Source organism: Corvus kubaryi, unplaced genomic scaffold (genome assembly GCF_017639235.1).
Source record: "Corvus kubaryi isolate FWS band 111438036 unplaced genomic scaffold, C.kubaryi_AGA036_p1.0 136, whole genome shotgun sequence".
Lineage (NCBI taxonomy): Eukaryota > Metazoa > Chordata > Aves > Passeriformes > Corvidae > Corvus > Corvus kubaryi.
The window spans coordinates 239,795-257,280 of record NW_024580670.1 but is presented as its reverse complement, the minus strand read 5'-3'; the positions used below and the strand labels follow the sequence as shown (position 1 = coordinate 257,280).

The following is a 17,486-nucleotide window of genomic DNA, read 5'->3' as shown; positions in this document are numbered from 1 at the left end:
AAAAAAAAAAAAAAAAAAAAAAAAAAAAAAAAAAAAAAAAAAAAGAAGAGATGGCCTCTCATTTTAACTCCTAGCAGAATTATCTGTGACAATGCCAGCAGAGAAGCTGGCAGGATTTAGCAACTCTAGTTCTAAAAGAAAGGTTTATTCCAGGCTTGGAGTTGTAAGGAGGTTAAAACAAGTTAAATTAGCAGGCTTGTAAGAAAGATATCATCTACCACCAACCCACACCCCACTCTATGTGTGATTTCAACATGTGCTTTTAGCCCTGAATTTTGGAAAGTATAATATCTACAATGACTTGTGAAAGAAGAAAGTAGAACTAACCTCACACAGAGTGGTAAAATACTCCCCCTGATGACTCAAAACCAGCTCCTTCTACCAGTATTGTTTAAAACGTGACACAAATCTGGCAAGACAGAAATTCCGACCAGAAGTCAATAGTCTTCGCTAATGCACTGACAGTTTATGCTGCTCAACCACTGACAGCTTCATCGTGCTCTTCAGAAGAAAACTCTCCCTCCTGATCCTTCTTCAAGACTGCTACTCTAGGGAGCTTTTACTTAAGTGCAACTCTTAAAAAATTATATCAATATAACAGTAGTGGCCTTAATCTGGGCCTGGCTTGTTTACATGGCCTTTTCTAATCAAGCATTAGCACATTCCTCCCTGCAGGACTACAAACAAGATGTTCAGGTTGCCCATCAAACACTGCCTGAAGTCCTTCAGTCAGCACTTGCAGGAGGCTGGGAGCACCTATCAGTAAAAGACTACCCCATCCACACCTCCTTACCTGCTCTCAGTGTTAAAAACCTGCTGTCAGCTGTCAACAGAAATAGGAGACATGCATAAGGTGTTTTTAACTTGACTCCTTACAGCCACTTCTCCCAGTCCCAGGTAGGCTCAAGCAGAGCTTGAGACAAGGAACAATGTAACTGCATTCATATGTACCCTAATGGGTAGGAGGAACAGCATCAGCCTGGCCTGCGTATCTCAGGGACACAGTGTGAGCAGAGCCATGGGCACCTGCTCTGCAGAACACACACAGGCTGCCAGACCTCTTTTCAAGTGCCAAGGAACCAGCCCAGCACAGCCACAACTCCCCATCCTCTCAGAGCAACACCATTTTGAATGGGAGCCATGTTAGCTGTCCATCAGCTGCTACTACACAGACTTGTGAATTCCCTGCTTTGCTCACTTTTTGGACTTCTGCAATAAAAATACTGATGTACGTCTATGGTCCTTTTCTTCTATTAGATCTTACTATGCATTTTAGGGACACATACACAAATTGCACAAACACGGCACAGCAAAGCAGCCACACTCACAAATATGCTGCTCTTCAATATCCACCTCCACATCCAGCTGCACAGAGACAGTAATTTGGTATAAAGAAATTGGGCTTGACTGCTTTGTTGCCAATGGGAATCAAGTAGTCATGCATTTAAAACCTCAGCCAAAATCAGAATGTTTCCTCCCACATTCATGGCAGAGTCCCCATAAAAAAATCCACAAATCTTTACCCAAAGCAGCAAAAAAAGGGAGCAGTCTTATTTGAAATAAGGCTGAATTTCAGCTACCACTGAGAAGGTGCAGGCTTATTAATCAGAGCCAAAACCAAAACCCAAGTCAATGGCTCCTTACAGAGCCATCCTGCAACTTGGGTTTCCCGCAGAAAACCTGTTTGCTTGCTGCAGAGCAACTTTGTAGCTGGTCAGGCCCCCAGCACAGGTTACAGATGGTTACAGAACAGCGGCTACACAGGTCGGGTCCTCCCCAGGTGCAGAGCTTCCTGTTTCCCTTTGTTGAACTTCATGAGGTTCCTGCCTGCCTATTCCTCAAGCCTATCCAGGTGCCTCTGAGTGGCAACACAAACATCAGGTCTGTCAACTTCCCATCTTGCATGACCTACAAAATTCTTCACCTGGCCCTATTAATATGTTATTAATAAAGAGATTGTACAGTATTGGACCCAGTACTTCTCCCACAAACTGGAATTGCACCTGAAGCATTTAAAGGGCTTTGGTCAACCAGAACCAAAACTTTCAGCACAGCAAACCAGCTGAGAACTAAATCGTGCAGCAAAAGCATGACCAGCATGGGAACTGCTCTGCAGAGCAGCGAGCAGCCACTGATACAGCCTCCCACCCCCCTCCACAAGTCCCCGCTCCTCTTACCACAGGATGCTCTGCACCCCAAGCAGTCAAACTTCTCACAGGTATCCAATGAGAACTAATCAAGTTCTTCAGTTATGGAAAGGCTCACATATCCAGAATATCTTCCTCCACAAAGCATTTAATATAAATCAGTAGAAAACAGAGCTAGAGGCTACCCCAGCTGAAAGCCAACACAGGGAAGGACCACAGCACCATGCACCTTGGAGGGACTGGCTTTCACCAACAGAGCTTTTGCCTTACTAGTCAGTCAGGCATCACTGGCCTGAATGGGCTAAGTTCAATCTTAACAGATTCTGACCCAAAGTCACTCTGTGTTCATTTCTCCCATTTTAACTGCTGTTCAACCTCAGGATCACAGCAAGGACACTCACTACTTCTCACAGACAAGTGACACTACTCCTTATGACCATGACCCACTAAAGCCCATGAGAAACTTGTTCAGCGGGCAGTGATTTACAAACCTGGAGTGCTATGGGTGCAGTATCTTCCAGTGACCCCAGAAAAGGCCACAGTCCTTTTGCTCAAAACTAGTATAACTGGGAATCATGAAAAATACATTTATTTGCCCTCAGGATAATCACCATGGCAACCGGCCTCCAGGAAAATAATAGCCAACAGCTTCAGTACAAAGGTCACTATGGGATTTGTTAAGGATACCATCAGCTCACACAAATCCAAAATATACTGAAATTTGCCAAATTTATGCCTGAAGAAACTGTGAGTAGGTATCTGCAAACTTCCTGCCATAACCCATCCCACCAGCTGAATCAATGGCAGTACCATTCATCTCAATACTGCAGTGTCCTTTAACGTTCTTCAAACTTTTTAGACATCCTGTAGGACAGTTTTAATGCAACATTCTCTAATGTACACAATTTCACCTTTCAGACCACTTCTTTACATCAAAAGAAAACTTTATATTATACTCAATTTCCTTGTCACTCCACACTTTAGTACTCACTTTTAGTTATATGAGTTTGAATAATTATACTGCAACACTTACACTTTCCATGAAACTGAATGTTTTACAAAGGTAGATAACTATCTTACAGCTAAGGAAATGAAGACTAATACTCTGCTTAGGGATATACACTCAGGGAGACACAGAATCTATGTATTCTTGCAGGTTTTCAGAGAGTTTGCAGCAATTGTTCTATTTTTACAGAACGGCAGCTTTTTTGGGAAAATCCGCACAATTAATTGACAAGATTACAGAGATCATAACTACAATAAAAAAATGCACCAAGTTGGTTTACAGAGTCCACATCCCTGGTACACTACATAAAGCACCACTAGGGTGGCAGTGGGCAGCTCAGCAAACCACTTCACTCCTGGTGTGTTCCTACAGTTTCCGTGAAAGCAGTCTACAGGAAACAAAACCATTTTCTCCCCAATGCTACTTTAGCACACTGCCACAGCCAAATAACACACTGCCCAGGCAGACTGAGAAACACATTTAAAGTGTGCTGCACCAACTTCTGCCCACTCCTAACAGAATCTCACCAAGATGCCAATCCTTGGCCCCAGCTCTGCTTGCAGGCAAATGATGGAGCAAATTCCTTTAGCAAAGGTAAGGGATCCCCTTCCCAACCACAGCACTTCACTGCCTATCCCAGTTCACACTAGCACTGCCAACATGGCCCATTCTGCCTTCCTATTACAGGAAGGCCATCAGGCTGTTTTAAACCATACAGGGAGGTAGGTCAGATCTGTGTCCCTCCAGTATCATCTCAGCCTGAATCACTGGAGCTTATCAATAAAAGCTCATGTGTTGTCTGCTAAATACATCCTGTACAGCAATGTGGCATGGTGAATGATTCAGTCAGGTAGCTACTTTCAGCACAATTAGTTTTCCTTTTTAAACAAAATCCACTAATAAATGTCTTTTCTGGAAGCCAGACAGGTGTGTGTTTGGCTGCCTTTCACTGTTACCCACCGTTAACTGAAGACCACCGATGCCCCAGAATGTTGGCATCTACATCACAGAAGGGATAACCTGTCCAAGTAGCTTACAGAAGGAACAGATGTTATCAGTGCACCCTGGCCTCTTACAAACCCATACAGAGGCAGTTAGCCAACTTCCTCATTCCAGGTTTAGAATATGTATGGCCAGCTAAAAGCCTCCAGGAAAATACAACTGTGCATGCTGGTAACTTTCCATGCTTCGTAAACAGCCAAGGTAGTCCACCTCTTGTTACCTGGGTTGGAACAAACCTCCGCGGCAACAAGGCAAATCCCACCCAGCTCTGCTACTCTTGTACATCACAGGCATATTGTCCTACGAGACTGCTCCTTTCTGGGAGCAGAGACCACTGGGCCAGCACCTGTGCATAGGAAGGCAAGCAAAATGTCCTTTTTTCCTAGCCTTCATTCCAGATGCCTCCCAATTCAAGGCAAGTACTCTGTAATTTCATGTGAGTGCTTTATCTAACCAAATAGAGCAATCACCATGGCCTCCCAGGTGCATTTCAATGACTACTAAATGTCTGTCACATACTTCGAAGAAGAAAATTTCTGCAGACCATGGTGGTATTTAGGAACTGAATGGGTGAGCACTGAATACAACCAAGCTTTTCCCAAAAGAATCTTTTGACTACTCCCACAGCAGGTTCAACCAAGGTCACCCTCCATACAATGCTGGGTAGGTATTCTGGTGCTCCCACAGCCTCACTGTGCACATGTATATTCTACTGCTAAAACCATGCAAAATGGTGCACAACAGCCTAAATCTAGAAAATGTACACCTAGAGCTCTCTTTGCGTTCATTAGATGGCCTTTCCATTCCATGTGTTCTAAGTCATAGCAGGCATACATACCTCAAAAGTGCTCAGGGTAGCTTGTCTCTTTGCATAGATATGCTCACAGTTGTAATCCAAATGTCATCAACAGAGGTCTAACTTTAAAAAAATTTAGAAGTATAAATTCCACAGGAAACAGGAAAGTCAGGGAAGGGAAGAAGATATGATTTATCAGCTTCTACATTTGCAGACATCTGCAGTCAGTACTGTAGGTCATTTTCAGAGTAAATCCTGGCAACAAAACTTCTTTGTAGAGGAGAAAGACCTGCCAAAATTAACAAGCATAATAAGAAATGCCATTAATACCTGATAAACAATAAAACAGCACATATATTCAGAGTCCCCTTCAAAGAAAAGTATTAACTAATTTGAAATACTAGGTTTCTGCTAGCTTTGACGTATTTAAAATCAGAAGCAGCCTCTGAAGTTACCTCATATTCTGACTACTTTAACCTAATAAACTATCTCAAGAAGGGAAATCCTCTAAGCATTCAAATAATGTTTGATCACATGCATGCATGCAACACCATACCACATCACAGACTGCCCTGATTCAGACAAACCCTCCCAGTTCACCAAATGCCTTGATGTTCACTGGGTATTTTCACACAGGAGTGCTCATGTGACCAGTGTCAGACTAAAGAATTAAGCTGCTGTCCAAAACAAGGACCAACACAGAGCATGATGGAAGCCCCAACACAGCATGCACATAAGGTACATACTCGGGGGGTTCCTGCATGGCATAAATGTTCAGGAGTGTTGGCAAACTTCTTTGGTTTGGATTTAAGTTAATTAAACATAAACTTTTTTGGGGCAGAGACCTTCTGTTCTGTGTTTGTATTTCACATGGTGTGTCAGATCTAGCTTCCAAATCAAAGTTCTCAATGTTATTTTGATAGAAATGTTTTGTACTTTTGGTACATGAGTAGGATTCTTCTCTGTAAATAACAAGGGTCAACTAGATCTGCATTACCATAAAATGCTTCTGAAAGTATGAAGACATTACATTTTGCAAAAATCCATTTAACTCCACACAATTGCTTGTTTCCTTCTTTCCTTAACACACTTGGCTGGAAGAACAATTTTGAGAATTTGGAGCTTAAATTCAAGCCCAAAGAATCAGCTCATTGCGTTGTGACAATATCCAGGGTCTCAACTGCTTGGAGGAGTTAAGAATTTTAAGTATGTAATCATAGCAGAATAGTCAGTTTCTAGAAGTGCAGACAACGCACGTCTAGCCTGCCACCTTCACATTCCATTTCATTCAGGCATCATCACTCTTCCCAAAGATGCCAGTTTATCCTCTAGGAAACACTGTAACAAGTTCACAGATTTGCTGAGGTTGGAAGGGACCTCTGGATGTCACCTGGGCCACACAGGGCTCATTGCCTACAAACCACTTTAACAAGTCTCACTATTGAGATACTGCCCTGTTCCTGGCCCCAGACAGGTAACACAAGTCCCTGTGAGCTCCAACCCTCACAGAGAGCGCATGACCTCTGTGCCAAGCAGCATCCCGCGTGCCACAGCAAACAGCCTTCACCAGGCCTCAGGGGACACACAGAGCCAAAACCACTCCCTGTATTTCAGGGGTGAGGAGACTCTAGGTCTGTCAAGAGGCAGCCAACCAGCCAGCTCACCTGAGAAACACCTTGCACTCGGTGAATCCAGGTCCCAAAGCCCAGCTCTCACTGGCAGACAGCCACAGAACCGCCTGAAGAGAACATGCCACACCAGTAAACGCACTGGGGAAGCCAGTGGAGAAGGAAGACTCCTCCCCCAGATCTCTAAGCAAAAATTCCTAGAAACCAAGTCCAAGATATATCACACCAAGTGTTTTTCAATGGTTCAGAAACAATTCTCAGAAAGACCAGAGGAGACACTAACACAAGGTTTGCCTGACTCTAGTGCACCCACAGTCGCTGGCTCACTGTCAGGCACAGGCCATTCACCCAAGCAGTGGAGGAGCTGACTTGCTAGACACAACCCATTTCATGCAGAATGCACCTCTCTAAATACATGTAAACAAAATCTGTAGACTTCCAATAATTTCTATTTTGTATCTGAATTAGATACAGGTTTTAATTATAGGAACTTCAGTTATGATTAAATAAGATGTGAGACAGCCCAAACCATGACACAGAACTGCTTAGAAAACTAAACTCAGCAACTTTTATGTGGTAAATGGTGGGGGGAAGCCCCAAACTTTATAGAACCTTTAGATCCAAATTCTTTCTAAAATAAATTCCACACAAAGTAGATCTTTCTCCATCTACAGTTTGCTTCCATATTTTGGATGGCTTCCAAAGCAGCTGGGTGGGTTTATCAGGCAGCTGAACTGGACACAGTGGATACAAACCTCCAATAAACTTATTCATTTGGCACCAGAACCCTGTGTGGCTGCAGAGTTGCTGAGCAGCACAAGTCCTGCAAGCTCAGGAGCCCCACTGTCCCCAAACAAGAGAAGGAAGAGTCCCCCCAGCATCACGAGAGAAACAGATCTTCCAGTGAGTACACCTACTCACTGGGCTTTCCTTGCCTCTAGACACTTGCAGATGGACAAAGAACTTGCCCTAAGAGAAGGATCATGCTGTGAGCAAACATGGAGTCACCTGCCACATGTAACCACGGGTAAGACAGAGTCAGTAGTGAGCATCAGGGAAAGCAGCACTCGCTTTCCAGACTGAGGAGAACCCAGCGGCACTGGCTCAGGTCAAGGCATCACTGCTTCAGTGACCCCACCGGTAGCCCAGATTGTTACTAAGGGCTTCCGACTTGCAGACACATCGGATTTTAAGGTTTGTGGATGATGGACACTGTTGCTGACGCAGTGGGAGTTACATTACCTCCCTCTTTCTCCTCCTCCCCTAGGCTTCCACTCAGATCTTTGTACCTTCAGTTCAGACCTTTACACCTCTACCCACCAAGAAGCCTCATTAAGTTTCCCTATTGATAGAGTTTTTTAGTGAAAGCAATGCCTCCACCCACCACGCGAGTTTTGCTGGCCACAGCATTTGTACCTAATGCACATCAGGTACTTCTGTATCGCCAGTGACAGCAGCTGCACACAAGTCACACACACAGTGTCCAGCTCCAAGTCTCCTGAATTTTGGCACTTGTAAAGCTCCGAAACTGCTGCTTTACACCTTAAGTTCTTTACTTTAAAGGCCTGTCACTGACAATCTGCTTTTAAGCCGGCAAAATCTGAGCTCACCATGAAATAACTCGTATCTTAACAATCTCATCAAAGACAGCCAAGGCGGGCAGGAATCGGTGAAGCGAACACACACCTCAGCCACCCCTAAACCAGCGCGGGGGCCGCGGCGGCGCCTCCCGAACACCCAGCACCATCTACACGTGCGTGGGGCCGCCCCGGGGAGGGCTGCGGGGGCCGCGGGGACCGGGACGATCGCGGGGGCCGCGGGCGCCGCTCGCCACCGCCGGGCCGGACATGGCCCGCTCCGCGCAACCCGGGCCCTGCGCCCCGGACGACGGCCCGGAACGGGGCGAGCGGGTCGGCGGGGCCGCGACTCGGCCAGAGGGTCCTAAACCAGCCGCAGGAGCGGGGGCGGCGGCGAGAGAGCGCGGCCGAGCGGCGGGTCTGGGGGCGGGCGAGGCGCTCGCAATGGGCGCGCCCGGGGCCCGTCCGGCGGGGTCCCCTCGCCCCGTCCCGCGGCTCCGGGTGTTCTCCCACCCCGTTCCCGAGCCCGTTCCCTCTCTATGCCCCATCTCGCGGTCCGTCGGTCACTCACCGGCCGAGCGGCGGCCGCTCCATCCCCGCGCGCCGCCACCGCCCGGCCCGGCCGCGTGACGTCGCGCGAGGGGAAGGGCCGGGCGCGCGCGGTGGCGTCACCTGAGGGGGCGGGGCCTGAGGGCGGGCACGCGCTCCCCACAGCGCCGGCGCGCCGAGGCCCCGCCCCAGCAGCGCTGCGGTGGGCACGTCCGGGCGGGGCGGGGCCGTGCCTAATCCCGTTCCCGTTCCCGTTCCCGTTCCGCTCCCGGGGCTGGCACGGCTTCCCGCTCCCGTTCCCATCCCGCCGGGTCCCTGCCCTGCCCTGCTCTGCCCTGCCCGGCCCCGCCCCGCCCGCGGGGGGCGCTCTGGGCGGCTCTCGGTCTCTGTGCTGCGGTGGCGGGGGCTCCTCGCACCTCCAGACACGGTTTTTCTCTACTCACCTATTCCGTCTCCCGCTGCCCCTTCCCGCCGGGCCCGGCCCGGCCCGCAGCCACGGGTGAACTCCCTTATGTGGCTCCTGGCCTTGAGAGCGCGATACCCCCGCACAGGTGTGACTCCCGCACAGGTGTGTCACGGCCCCCTCAGCCCTGACAAATGGGCTCCTCGTGGTGGCAGCTGCCACTTAGGGGCTTTATGTAACAAGATGCTCTAGGAAGGATTCAGTGATTTGGCACCAGGTTACAAACTGGTTTTTGCCTTCCAGTTTGCCAGACAGAATTCGCACTGGAGTTGTGGTGACCACACGGAAACTTCTGGAACAGTCAGACGGTGCTGTGCGTGTTCTAGAAGAGCTCCTTGATCAGCTGCCTCTGGCTTGCACCCACGTTTCTGTGGAGCAGTGTTAGGTGTGTGCTCTGCAGAAACACCACTCACCTCCATCTCAGATGTGGCATGGACTGTCCCTCTGTCACAGCACTGTCATCTGGGGTGACTCACTTCAGTATTTTTAGAAGGCTGCACTCTTTCTGGAAGCTGATTTGATGAGAAATTTGCCTTGATCTGTATTTGTCTGATGCAATTAATACATTTGACTGCAAAAAAGTTGGGATTTACACAACTTAACTTTTATTTCAAATCAGTGCTCATTAATTACTTCAGTGCTCAAGAATTAACACCTGCCAATGCCTTTCCCACTCAAACACCTTCCTCACCAACCCCAGCTCTCCGCTCTCTTCCTCTGGCCCTGCCCAAGGTTTCACTCCAGCAGACCTGGCTGCCACACTTCCCTGGTGTGCAGGGAGGCCTGAGCTGTGTGCTGGATTCAAGCATGGTCCCCACAGCACAGGTGTATGGATCATGACAGGCCAGGAACACCTAAAGGCAGGACATGGTGGATCTTTGCCTAGTGAAGTGAATCCATACCACACACAGCTCCACTGAAGAAAGGGACTGTCATGGATGGACCTCTTCCTCCTGCTCCAATGCTTCAGCAGTCAAATATCCTTATGCCTTTCCACAAACAACTGGTCATCTAAGGCCTGGCTGAGCATTCCATGATTCACAGTTTCTACAAAATGAGGATCGGTTATTTACATCTGATGGAAACTTTGTTACTCCCCTAACCTCCTGAACCAACACCTTGCAGAACTAATAAGTGATCTTCTAAAATTTCTCTTCAAACTGTTATAAACATGTATTATAGTATTGGCTTCTCGCAAAGTATTAAAGTAGATATTATATAATGTTAGAAATGCTTTTTGCTGTGTGGATGTAGTTTTCTTTCTTTTTCCAAGAATGTTAGCAAGTGTGAGCAAGTAAGAGAACCTCCAAGCGAACACAGGATGAGGCCCGAGAAGCTGCTGATCAACACTTTGTCCAGAGAACAAAAGGGCCCAAAGGCTGCTCTGCCCGGAGAACGGGCGGCCAGGAGAGCCCAGAGCCGCTATCACCGCTCTGCCCGGGGGGCAAAGAGGCCAAAGCTGCAATCAGCCCTGACTGTCTGGAGAATTAAGAGATCCACCCCACCATCGACTCTTACCTAGTGGGCCCAACCCCAAGAATCAAAAGAAATAAAACCACAAGGCCGAAGACTACGCATGCTCTAAAAAGGCGGACCCAAGGAGTGGCCATGCAGATCAATTCCTGGAAAAGTTTGAATATGTATAGAGAACAGACAGTAAAAATGGTATTAAAAAGACTCACCTCGGGCATCAGATGTGCTCTTGGCAGAGCGCCAAGGCACCCGGCTGTTATCCCTTTGCTTTATTTTATGTGTCTCTTATTGTCTTTATATTAAACTCTTTCAATTCTAACAGGAGAGTGAACCTCGTTTTTCACAAAACCATTTTTCACCTCCCTCCTTTCCAAAGCTGAGTAACCAAGCACTGGGATCTTGGGTCAGCACATGGGAACTGAACATGTAGCAGACCAAAACCAGTGAGGGAACCCGCCCAGCCCGAATTCCCTAGCTGCCTACAGAGCATAAACAAACAACGCCCAGGGTGACTTCTACATTGAGATTTATTAATTCAATTTTTTCTTATTTATTAATAAAAAATCCAAATAATTAACAGATTGTTAGTGTTAGATCTCCAGTTGGCATTAAATTTAGCTTTACACATGTATGTCTGTATCATACATATCAGATTCAAAAGTTGACAGGAAGTCTGTGTTTCTAGACAACACACAGAAGTGATGAACCAGGTAGCCAAGAAAATAATTAGAGTACAATTACCTCTCTCTGCAGGTACTGGTGGTGATATTTGGCTCAATTATATACTTTCTAATAGGACTTTCTGCAATATATTTCTACATATTTGTGTAAGTCATTTTCAAAAAGTATTTTATATTCACTCATTCAAGGAGGGGAACATTGCAAAGCTACAAATAGATACTCAGGGAATAGCTTTTGTATAACAGCTTTGTAGCATCTTCCCTGTTTTTCTAGACCAACTGGAGCCAAAGGAGCTCAGTAGCTCTGAAGGCCACACAGCACAATGTTTCGTGCATGCACAGTCTAAATCTAGAGACCCACATGTATCTATGGACAGGAGCCAATACCTTCTACAGGGATTTCTGCTATCACTGTAACAGAGCTGTGGAGTTTGATGTGATCATATGCCAACTTAAAATCAGTTCACTCCTCACAGAGGAGAAAATATTTTGGACCTCACCGGTCTTTGTCCAACACAGTGGCTTGTGCCAGTGCCAATCAAGCACAGCAGTTATTTCTTGAAATGTGTGGCACTCAGCACAGCTCGTAATACTTACTCATAGAAGGAAGTCCTCACAGAAGACTGGGGCGGTCTCAACAGAACACAGGATGATAAAAGCTGGGCTGAAGCACCAGAGCAAATAATTGCTCACATAGAATGAACCTGGAGAGGAGCTCTGTGTGCTTCTATTAATTGATTTTGATTCCTGTGGGGAAAAAACCCACAGCTTGTGGCCTGATGAGATTTACCTTTCTCTGCCTTCCTCAAAACATTACTTACACCGGTGAGTTCTTATGATGCCACCTGTGGGTTGTGAGCCAGACCCTTCAGCAAGATGAGAATCCCCAGCCTAGTAAATATGAACCACTGTGCATCCAGATGTTGGCTTTGGGGTTTTTTTGGTTCTGGCCTTGTATACTCTATGCTCTTTCAATAGGGAGTTGCTGGGAAGGAAGCACATAGCAGACTGAAGATGGACATGCAATAACCAGCTGAATTCAATGTAATGGACTGATAAATTAGACTCAGATTAAAGCTTAGTTCTTTGACCTGCAGTCAAACTAACTCCAACAGACTTCCAGGGTTCCATTCCAGAAGCACCAGCAGGCATTGGCAATACTGCCAGGAATGGTGAATAAAAGACAGGAGCCACCCTGGGAGTTTGTTAGAGAGAAACACAAGTGCAGGTGGGCAGTGCTGGTTAGAACAGTGAAATATCTGTCCTGATCTGACCTGGAAAAAGAAGTACCTTTTAATTCAACATCATGTCTCACGGAGCCCTTATAGCAACAACTACAAGTTTGCTTTGTGTGCTCCCAACATGTGGCTCACTTTACATTCACATGGGAGTTTCATCCTTCTTGCATAGTGTCAGAAGACATGGCTACGTTTCAGATGTCTCCCAACATCCATGGGATACAATTCAGTTCCGTGGTGCTCTCGCAGGGAGGGAATAATTACATTAGCATGTACCAACAGATGTCTGGGGATAGGGTTCAGAATGATTCTGGGCAAAGAGGAGGAGAAAAAAGGATTTGTTATGGGTCACGAAGACTTTTGATGTTTTACATGGTGTTACTTTACAGTGTTTGGATGCCAGGCAGTTTTGTGTAAGGTGAGCATAAGCTTGTTTGGCACCACTTGAAGTGAACCCTCTGGCTTCGGTGTGAGACAATGAAGTTTTCAAGTTGTTTAACTCCCAGATTTGTAGAGGGACTCTCCCCAGCATCTCTAAGCTTAGACCACATCCCCTCAGTATGGGTAAGCTCAGCAGTGCATGCCCCACTTAGTCTGCTACCATCTGTCCTTGCTGCCTCCAGTGGCCCAACAGACAAGCTGGAGCAGGGCCCAGAGCAGAACCTGGTGTCACAGGCCCTGTGGGTGCTGGGAGATGTAAGACAGCTGCCCTCCAGCTGCCTCAGCCTTGTGCAGGTGCACCCAAGCTTCCAGCATCTTCCTCCTGGCAGTGTTGCTCACAGGCCAGGTGCCAGAGCTTCTCTTCTCATATGTAGTGAGCAGACAATAGGACTGGATGTAAATGCTGGTCACGCTTCCTTGGGTGCTGTGCAGTCCAAAATGTCTGTGCTTGAATCCATCCCCTGAAGGGCTATCCTGCTAACAGAGGTGACTAATATGGAATTTTGTCCGGGGAAGATTCAATTTTTTTCTAGTTAAAGCAATTTCTTACTGAGAGGATGATGAGCCACTGGCACAGGTTCCAGGTTCCCATCTCTGGAAGTGTTCAAAGCCAGGTTGGACTGGGCTTGGAGCAATGTGGTCTAGTGAAAGATGTCCCTGCCCAGGGCAGGGGGTGGGACTGGATGATCTTTCAGGTCCCTTCCAACCCAAACCATTCTGTGGTTCCAGGAAATTTGATTGTAGAAACACAAAATTTCCTGTAATCCTCTGTTGAAGCATGAACACTTTGCCATCCTTATGGACTTAGATCTAAAGTTCTGGAAGATGTTCTCTCACTCTGTCACCCTCTCATTTCACATGCTTGTTATGCATCAGTGCCACAGCAGATATGCAATGAGGTAATGCATTCTGAAAGACAGGAGAGTAATTTTAAAGGTGTTCAGGTTAAGTAAGTTCGGACTCTCTGACAAATTCTAGTCACATCAGCAGTAGCCCAAGAGCAGGAAGGAACTATCTGTTCTTTGAAAATAAGAAATAAAGCAGAACATTACACCTGCTTAAGAACATTGAGAACAATGACAGCTGCTTTGGCCTATCTTTTAGCCCTCACTGGCATAGTCTGACCAAAATGTAGCAGGCAGAACAACATTGCTTTTGCTCTCATGGCAGGAATAAAGTGTGCTGAACAGCAAAGCTCACCATTAAAAAAAGGCGGAAAGGGAAAAAGGAGTCAACCTGTAGGGCTTTGCTGAAAATAGGCCATCATCTGGGAGGTGTAGAGAGCAGCACAGGGGTAAGGAGTAAGATTTTCACAAATACACATGTGATGTCAATGCTTTTGAGTCAAAATGACACCTGTTAATCAGGTAAATCTGGAAATACTTCCTTTGGTCTCCTATATACTTACAGGAGCCCTTCTCATTGTCTTTGACATCCCTGTCCAGATTCAATTCTATTTGAGCTTTAGCTGCCCTAACTGCATCCCTGGATGTGCAGATAATATTTCTGTATTCCTCCCAGGTTACCTGTCCTTGCTTCCAACCTCTCTAGGAGCTCTTTGTTCATCCACACAGGTCTCCTGGCATTTTTGCTTGACTTCGTATTCATTGGGATGGAATACTCTTGAGCCTGAGGAGGTGATCCTTGAATATTAACCAACCTTCTTGGGCTCCCCTTCCCTCCAGGACCAACACAATGGAGTAATTTTTATTTAAACTTCCAAAACCACAAAAGCCTAGAATGAGTTTAGGGCCAAGAATCAGCAGGAACTCGAGTGCTTCAATGAGAATCCATTCAGGCTATATCCAAGTCCGAGAATAGTAACAGTGCTTTGTTTTTGAATTCTCCAGGTACATTTACGAACAACACACAAAACCCCAGGTCAGAGATTGTTCTAACGCTAACAGGCAGATAGAGCATCTATCCACGTCGCTGTACTAGGGAGCAGCTACTCTGTCACTTTCAGCAGAGTTCAAACCAAGTTCCAGGTACCAACACATTTCTGTGTTTCCAACTGAGCTGAGCACCGCATTCCACACCCATCAGTGACACCGGTCAGCCGCACACCGCAGCGAGAGTGAATGTGCCCAGCTCCAACACTAGGCTGAGAGGAGAGCTGCAACATGTTCAGTGTTCAGTGCAGAGCAATGAGGTCCTTTCACAGTACTGTGAGCAGACTTCCTACAAACTGCCATCCAGCTCCTGGTTTCCAAAGGCCCTGAAGGCAGCAGATACCTTCAGCTACAACAAACATTTTCTCTAGGCACTTTGTCACTTTCGTTCCTCAGGGCTCACAAGGGAGAGCACAGCCTTCCAAACAGCAGGGAAACCCCACCTCCCACTGCCAAACACCCTTGGCTCTGACCTCTGTGTCAAAGGTGCAGAAAAGGACAGTCATGCCACGGTTGGCTCTGAATAGTTCCTATGGCTTGAAATGTCCTTAAAAGGTAAAATCATCCCGTTTCATCACAGCAGACACTGAGCCTAGGGTATCTCAGAGCAATAGCATATTTCCAGCTGAGTATTAAAGGGGCTGCCATTTGATTTTCTGGCTCCTGTGACTAAATTGCTGTAGCTTTGCTCTCGTGGTCCAGAAATCCTAGGGAGCCTTCAATGAAATTACAGCTCATTATAACTTGAAGGATTCTTGAAGACTTATAACTTCAAGACTTTACTCTCTAGATAATGGTGTAATGCAATAATATAATGAAAAACACACTTCCATTTGCAAAATGCTGTCTCTTGTAACTGCTCCAACGCCAAAGAAGTTAATAAAGAAAAGCAATTAATGCAAATAGTAATAAAAATTTAATCTTTTTCATGTGGCATGTCCAAGAAAGTCAGCCTCATATCATTGCTCTTGAGCTAGGTAAATATGATCAACCCCCACTGCAGATGGAGGTGCTGTATTAAAAACACCTTTCTCAAGTGTCCAGGTATAGGGCACCTGAGGCTCAGAGGGCATGGGGTCCAGGCCAGCATAATGCTCAACATCAGCAAGGAATACCTGGGCCCCACAGCGGATCTGCACAACTTCTCTGTGTGCACCAGCACGTGTCCTTGTTCTGTGGATTGCTGTGGATTCTCAGTGCTGTGCAGAGCACTGGAACGAAACCCTGGACAGCCTTCCGCCTTGGCAAGGCACAGCTGCTGCACGGAGTGTGAGCGTAAACCGACTGTATGCAATCTCCTCCTTTGTCCCAGCGCTGTCGGCACCTCACTGCATCTGGGCTCATTGGCTCCCACCTTAGCAGCCCGTGCACCCCACAGCTGCCGATCGCCACCCACAGCAGTGAGTGGCCACTCCACGCTGCCTACGGGCTCCCACACCTCGCACTGCGTAACCCCAGGGGGTGCCCAGCAGTCAGACCCGAGGGCAGACGTGTCACACGCGTGTCGGCTGCGCTCGCGTGAACTGAACACAGGGCAGGGGTGGGCAACGGGGCACACCCCCGGCGGAGCCCCGCACCCCGCACCCGCCCCCGCCGCTGCAGCTCCGTACGGCAGGGGGCAGCAGCGCCCCGGCCAGGTGAGCCGGACCGGCACCGGCACCGGCACCGGCACCGGCACCGGCACCGGCACCGGGACCGAGCTGAGACCGGGCTGGAGCTGGGACAGAGCTGAGACTGGGCTGGGACTGGGGCTGGGACAGAGCTGGGACCGAGCTGCGACTGAGCGGCACCGGCAGCGGGTGTTACGGACACGTACACGCACACACACACGAGCAGACCGCACACACCGATAGCTCCAGGGACAGGGCACCTGCTTCATATCCAGTGTCCGGGCCAGACTTCCATAGTGGCCCTTACTGTATACTACTAACCTGTAACCTGCAGTTTAACTCAACACAAGTATTATTTTCTGTAGAAAACCTCAAAACTCAAACTTTGTTGATCTCCTGTCTGAGAATAAAGAGAAATGGTTTAATCCTTCTGTTGTACAAAATGGCAAGAATGCCTGAACTGAGGAAGTGGGGAACTACTGAAACCTTTGGTAGCAGGTCACTGTTGGACAAGTGGGGTAGGCACACAGCACAACTGCATCATAGCAGAGGTTTCAGGGTTCTATATGGGTTGGATATGCAGCTCAAATAAATCATAACATGTCTCAGACTGGGTAGCCAAGTGGTGTCCCTCTACCATGGAAAGGAGTGGGCAGGCACTGCTCCTGCTGCTGTTCCTGGGAGTTCATACTGTCCCTCTAATGCAGTACTTGTCTACATTGTGACCAGTGACAATTAACTAAATGTTAACACACCACTCATTAGTCTGAACCCCTGTAAAAGTACCCAACTGTAGATGCTAAAAGAGCTGGCAGAGAGATTTTCCTATTTTTTACAGCCGCCTGTGGAAAGTCTCCTTTCTCACACTAACTAGCTGGGAAAACAGTTTGAGGTTTTGTAAACTACATTGCAGGTGCAAGCTGTTTGTGTCTCTGTTTTCCACACTGGGAAAAATATTTTGGAAATGGGTGTTATGCTGTTCAG

The 17,486-nt window shown here is 47.3% G+C and overlaps 1 protein-coding gene across 3 annotated transcripts in view; it reads right to left on the bottom strand.

The window, feature by feature from the left end:
• Positions 1 to 8,805, bottom strand: part of TMCC1 (transmembrane and coiled-coil domain family 1) — a 79,092-nt gene extending 70,287 nt beyond the window's left edge. For 2 of the 3 annotated variants that reach the window (XM_042012894.1, XM_042012938.1), the window contains exons 1-3: positions 8,728 to 8,744; positions 6,616 to 6,689; positions 4,994 to 5,240 (exon numbers count right to left, since the gene is read on the bottom strand). The gene's annotated coding sequence lies outside the window, so the exon portion shown is untranslated. Of the gene's footprint in view, positions 1 to 4,993; positions 5,241 to 6,615; positions 6,690 to 8,727 lie in introns of all 3 variants that reach the window. The other variant, XM_042012905.1, reaches the window with a different exon arrangement.
• Between the last annotated feature and the right edge of the window lie 8,681 nt (positions 8,806 to 17,486).